Source organism: Phocoena phocoena, chromosome 11 (assembly GCF_963924675.1).
Source record: "Phocoena phocoena chromosome 11, mPhoPho1.1, whole genome shotgun sequence".
NCBI classification, from domain to species: Eukaryota; Metazoa; Chordata; class Mammalia; order Artiodactyla; family Phocoenidae; genus Phocoena; species Phocoena phocoena.
This window is the reverse complement of record NC_089229.1, coordinates 94592408-94599354: the sequence shown is the minus strand read 5'-3', so window position 1 is coordinate 94599354 and position 6947 is coordinate 94592408.

Here is a 6947-nt window from a genome sequence, read left to right as displayed (position 1 = left end):
AGAATCTGGGCAGAGGGCCATGGCTAGCAGGCACTCTCCTAGATGAGATAAAAATCTCTGCCAATGCACCTGAAAGGCCAAAATCCTGAAGACAAAAGAGGACCAAAGAAGCGAGATTAATATTTTTCCTTCAAGCCATTTGCCAAATTATTAAACTTCACAGGGAAAGAGACTAAGAAGAAAAATGTGAAAAGCAGAGCGGAGTTGTGACAGTCATGTAGTGTTGAGGAGGAAAAAATTTAGATTCAGTCTCCAACAAGGAAAAGGAGCTGTAGTAATTATCCAGGATCTCAGATGGAATTTCTAGAAGTTTAGTCATAGGTGCTAGGGTAAAGGAGAAGTGGTGAATTGGTAGGAAAAAGGTAGATAGAATTTTGCAGAAACTGCAATTTAAACTTAATCAACTCAGTCACTGTTGGATTAAGACAATATCTGTAGAATCTAATACTTACCAGAGGATTATGTGAATACTATCTGGAAGAAGGTTTCATATTTTATGTATGTATAATTACAGTGAAAACAGTCAAGCAAAAATTCTTTTATTGTACCAAGAGGTAAAACAAACAAACAGACAAATGAAAGGTCCCATGTGGTGCAACTAAGAACTGACACAGCCATAAATAAATAAATAAATATTGAAAAAAAAAAAAAAAAGCTTGGCAAATTTAAAACAAGATAGACTTTTGAAAATTATACCCAGGAACATTATAGTAAAACGACTGCAAATTAAAGGCAAAGTTAAAAAGAAAAAGCAGCAACAAGAAGGAGGTATAGTAAGAATGGCCAGTGCCTTTATAATGGAAATATGAGAAAATAATATTTTTTTAAAGTGGTGAAAGAAAACAACAGAAAACCTAGATTTTTATAACAAGTGAAGATACGTTTTGGAAGTGAAGTCAGCACAAAGACATTTATCACCCCCAAATCTACACTGAAAGAAACATTAAAAGAAATTCCTCAAGCAGGAGGAAAATGATTTCAGGTAGAAACATGGAAATGTGGCCAAGAAATGAAAAGCCATGGAAAGGGTAATATAAATTAATATCGATTATACAAAGCAGTAATAAAAATACCTTGAGGAGTGCAAAGAGTAAAACTAGAATTAGATGCATGACAACAATAAAATGTTGGGAAAGAAGTAATTTGAGTTAAAGTGTTCTAGGGTTCTAGTATTTCTTGGGAGTGGTAAAGTACTAAAATATATGAGACAACATGAAGTCAAGGATATGATGTTAATCTTCGAATAAGCACAAAAACAATAGTAAAATAATGGTTGACTAATGGTTGTCACACAGAGAACATGGTAACCAACGCTGAGTGAATACACATTTTTTCTATGGAATTGGAAATGCTCAGAAAAATTGATTACATGCGGGTTATCATTTGGGCCCAGGACAGACTACCCCCAAATATACCTCAATGGATATTGACTATTTTGAATTAAAGTTACTTAAGAACAATTTGAATCTCCTGTCTGTCTCTGTGAAAGCAGAAAATAAATCTCTCATATGAAAAGTGCACTCTCTGTGTCTGGAGGTAGGATGCACTTATCACCAGAGATAGGGAATCTTGTTACTTCTTTAATTTATTACCCCAAGCCCAAACTCTGTCTAGATTCTTCACTAATTAAACCTAAGTTTTTGGGGTTTTTTTTTTTTTTTCCTGTCAATTCCTCACAAATTTATTGTTTATTCTTCTCAAAAGTATAAAACCCTGCTTTGGTCACTTCTTAGGTCCCTTTTCTATGAGACCTCTGTCCGTACAAATTAATATTTGCTTCTTTTTTTCCTGTTAACCTGTCATGTGTTAATTTTTATTACTAGTCCAGCCACAACAACTCAAGAGGGGTAGGAGGGAAATTTCCCTCTCCCTGACACTATAAAACAAATTTTAATGTGTTTTAAGGGAATAAAATAATTCAGAGTGTTTTATCATCCACAGTGGAAATAAGACAAATATCAATAATGAAAGAATAATTTAATGATACAAATATTTGAGCCACCAAAAAACTATGAGAGCTCATCATTGAATTTGATAAACTTGCAGGATATAAAATCAATACATCTGTTGGATTTCTATACACTAACAATGAACTAACAGAAAGTGAAATCGAAAAAACAATCCCATTTACCATTGTATCAAAAAGAATAAAATACCTAGAAATAAGTCTCTCTAAGGAAGATTATAAGACACTGTACTTGGAAAACTATAAGCCACTGATGAAAGAAACTGAAGATGACACAGACAGATGGAAATGTATATAATGTTCATGGATTGGAAGAATTAATATTGTTTAAATGACCATACTACCCAAGACAATCTACAGATTCAATGCACTACCTATCAAAATATAAATGGCATTTTTTTTTACAGAACTAGAACAAATAATTCTAACATTTGTACAGAAACAGAAAAGATCCTGAATAGTCAAAACAATCTTGAGAAAGAACAGAACTAGAGGTATCACACTCCCTGATTTCAAAGGGTACTGCAAAGCTACAGTAATCAAAACAATATGGTAGTGGCACAAAACCAAGCACATAGATCAATGGAACAGAATGGAACACCCAGAAATGAACCCACACTTATGTGGGCATTTAATCTATGAAAAAGGAGGCAAGAATATACAATGGGGAAAAGACATCCTCTTCAACAAATGGTGTTGGGAAAATTAGACAGTTACGTGTGAAATAATCAAACTGGACTACTCTCTCACACCTTGCAAAGGAATACATTCAAAATGGATTAAAAACTTAAATATAAGACCTGAAAAGATAAAACTTCTAGAAGAAAACATAGGGAGTATGCTTTTTGACATTGGCCTTTGTAATATATTTTTTTTAAATATGTCTCCTCTGGCAAGGGAAGCAAAAGCAAAAATAAGCAAACAGGACTACATCAAACTAAAACACTTTTGCAAGCAAAGGAAACTATCAACAAAATCAAAAAGCCACCTACTGAATGAGAAAAGATATTTGCAAATAATATGTGATAAGGGATTAATATCCAAAGCATACAAAGAACTCACACAACTCAACATCAAAAAAAACAAAGACGCAATTAAAAAATGGGCAGAGAATCTGAATAGACGTTTTCCAAGGAAGACACACATATGGCCAACAAGCACACGAAAAGATGTTCATCATCACTTATCACTAGGGAAAAGCAAAAATGAGATAACACTTCACACCTGTCAGAAAGCCAACCAATAGCAAGTGTTGGCAAGAGGCTGAGAAAAGGGAACCTTTGTACACTATTTATGGGAATGTAAACTGGTGCAGGCATTATGAAAAACAGTATGGAGATTCCTCAAAAAATTAAAAATAGAACTATCATATGATCCAGTATTACCATTCCTGGGTATTTATCTGAAGAATACAAAAACTCTAATTAGAAAAGATATATGCACCCCTATGTCCATTGCAGCATTATTTAAAATACCCTAATTATGGAAGCAACCTAAGGGTCTATGGATAGATAAATGGATAAAGAAGATGTGGTATATATAATACAATGTACTGTTACTCAGCCATAAAAAAGAATGAAATCTTGCCATTCATAACAACATGGATGGTCCTAGAAGGTATTACGCTAAATGAAATTAGACAGAAAAAGACAAATACTAGATGATCTCACTTATATGTGAAATATTAAAAAAATAAACATAACAAAATATAAACAGATATAGATTATATAAACAGTTATAGATACACAGAACAAACAGGTATTTGCCAGAAAGGAGAGGGGGAACATAAGGAAAGAAATATGTGAGGGAGATTGAGAGGAAAAACCTCCACTTTACAAAATAAATGAGTTACAGTAAGTCCTTTACATATGAAACTTCGATTTGCAAACTTTCAGAGATGCAAACGTGCATTCACATGTCCAATCACATGTTAGCTCACGTGTCTGGTATACGTTGTTACGTGTGTGCATCCTTCTATGTACTTTACTGTATAGAGTACAGTAGTACAGTACCTTTATTTCAAGCCCAGGATGACCAGAAGGAAGCATAAAAGTGGTGGTGATGTAGCTGGTACAGTACTACCCAGACATCACCGGATCGTTTTTTCAAGAGGGTAGATAAAATTGAACCCAGCAAGGAACCAGAACCTGTGCCATCAACATCAGACGTGAGTGAAATTGCAGCTTGCTCTCCATCTCCTGTTGCTGGCGATCCTTCAGCTCTACCATCTCCCACCTCCTCTCCCTCCTCCAGTCAGTAACTCTTCTTGCCTGTTCACTCGATGCCAGCCCCTGGATGCCAGCTGTTGTCCTGTACTTTTCAAGGTACTGGACTGTAAGTTAAAAATGTTTTCACTATTTTTTGTGTTTGTTTGTTTTTTATGTAGTATCTGTGTGAAAAGTATTATAAACCCATTACAGTACAGGACTATATAGCCAGTTGTGTTAGTTGGGTACCAAGGCTAACTTTGTTGGACTTAAAATGAATAAATTGGACTTACAAATGTGCTCTTGAAACAGAATTCATTTGTATGTAGGGGAATTACTGTACTACCAAACGTTGTTACTCTTTTTTTTTTGCGGTACGCGGGCCTCTCACTGCTGTGGCCTCTCCCGTTGCGGAGCACAGGCTCCAGACGCGCAAGCTCAGCGGCCATGGCTCATGGGCCTGGCCGCTCCGCGGCATGTGGGATCTTCCCAGACCGGGGCACGAACCCGTGTCCCCTGCATCGGCAGGCGGACTCTTAACCACTGCACCACCAGGGAAGCCCCTAATGATGTTTTTTAAGAATGCCCTTGTATAATGACTCCCTCTGCTGGAGAGAGTCTGCACTGCTTGTTGTTATCAGCTACAACTTGTGCAGGGACAAGCTAGCCAAGTTCCTAGAAATATCTGGAATTTTCCAGGAAATGAAATTTCCTGAAACCACTGCTAGCTGCATTGTGAGGGGGCTGAAGATAGGGTTGTTCTGCGCTTTCAACATTGCAGACATCTTCTGTTAAAATGAGGGCACTGATTAGGAAAGAGCGAGATCTTGAAAACTAGAATGGGGACATAGGGGAAGATTCCAATCAAACTAGGGATATGAAACTAAATTCTATCGAGTCCTTTTTGCCATTAGAAGTACCCCTGTGACCCCTGTGTGAGGAGGTTAACTTTGTTTTGCCTGAAGAAACTGTAATGGCCTCCCTTAAGCAGAAGAGTCCTGAGGTGAGTGAACAGGGGGCTAACTTGAATCAACAGACCACTGTCCCCTCAATCAATTCCTAGACATGAGTCAGTTTACAGAGCCAGAACCTCCTTAATTAAGGGTCGGGGGGCAAGTCCCTTGAGGAAGGGCCCTGCTAAACTGGCAAACTTTTTATAGTTAATCTTTTCCCCACGTTTCCCCAAAGAGATCTATGACAATTTACCTGGGTGACTGTGCATTGCGAAAAGAATCACACTTTGGGGGAGTTACGAGCACTGACTCTGACCTGACATTAATTTCAGGAGACCAAAGACATCACTGTGTTACACTAATCAGAGTAGGTCAATATAAGGAGATCAGATGATCAATGAAGTTGAGGCTTAGATCCACCCCACAGTGAGTCCAGTGGGTCCCAGAACCCATCATGTGGTTTTTCTCCCAAATCTGGAATGTAAAATTGGAATAGACCTACTGGACAACTGGAAGAATCCCCACATTGATTCAATGACCTGTGGGGTAAGAGTTGTTATGGTAGGAAAAACCAAGTGGAAGCCACTTAGAACTGCCTTTTTCAAGGAAAATAGTCAACCACATTACTGGAGGGAACACAGAGACTACTGCCACCATAAAGGACTGAAAGAAACAGGGGTGGTGATTTCCAACAAACCCTCATTCAACGCACCTATTTGTCCTGTGCAGAAAAAATGAATCTTGAAGAATGACAGTCAATTTTATTGTAAACTTAACCAGGTGGTGACTCTTATTGCAGCTGCTATTCCAGATGTGATTTCATTGCTTGAGGAAATTAACACATCCCCTGGTACCTGATATGCACCTACTGACCTGGTAAATGCTTTTTTCTCAATACCTGTTTGTTAGTAAAGACTACCAGAAGTTGAGATTACATAGCAAGACTTTAATGCCATTTGGGCAGGTAAGCTTTGCACCTCTGCTGTGCTCAGCTGTATTTTCTTCTTCCTCTCATTTCACCTTTGTCTTCTCTCTTTTCCTCTCCCCCTCCTCCTGCCTCCTTTGTGTTTGGCCTCCTTTTATCTTTTCCTTTCTCAGATTATCCTTCCAGGTATTCACAATAAATTCATATTTTGTACAAGGATTTTGTTGTATCAGGTTTTGCATCCTCACTGAATCTGACTGGCTTTCATTTTCCTCTCCAAAATCAGGTTTTTGTTCCCAACGTCTTTCCCCATCACATCCAGTCACCTTTTTGGTTTTGGCACCATCAATATCAATTGTACAAATGGTTTTTGCTAACCGACACCAGGTATACCTGATGTTCAGATGGGTTCCAATAAAAACAATAAACACAAAAGTTTGCTTTCAGCTGGCAAGGCCAGCAATACATCTTCACTGTCCTACCTCAGGGATATATCGCCTCTCCAGACTTATAATTTAGGCTGCAGAAATCTTGATCACCTTTCTGTTCTACAAGATATCACACCAGTCCATTTTAATGATGATGTTTTGCAGATCGGACCTAGTGACCAAGAAGTCTCAGCTAATCTAGACATATCGGTAATTTGCATGTCAGAGGGTGGGAAATAAATCCAACAAAAATTCAGGGGTCTTTGACCTTAGTGAAATTTCTAGGAGTCTAGTAGTTAAGGGCATGTCAGGTTAACCCGTCTAAGGTGAAGAAGTTGATGCATCTTGACCCTCCTACAACCAGTTTTGGAGGCAGTATATGTTTTAAATCAGAATACATGATATCCTTCCGTTTTTCCCATAGCCAGGATTCAAGAACCCAGGAATCAAGGAGTGGAAATGAGAGTG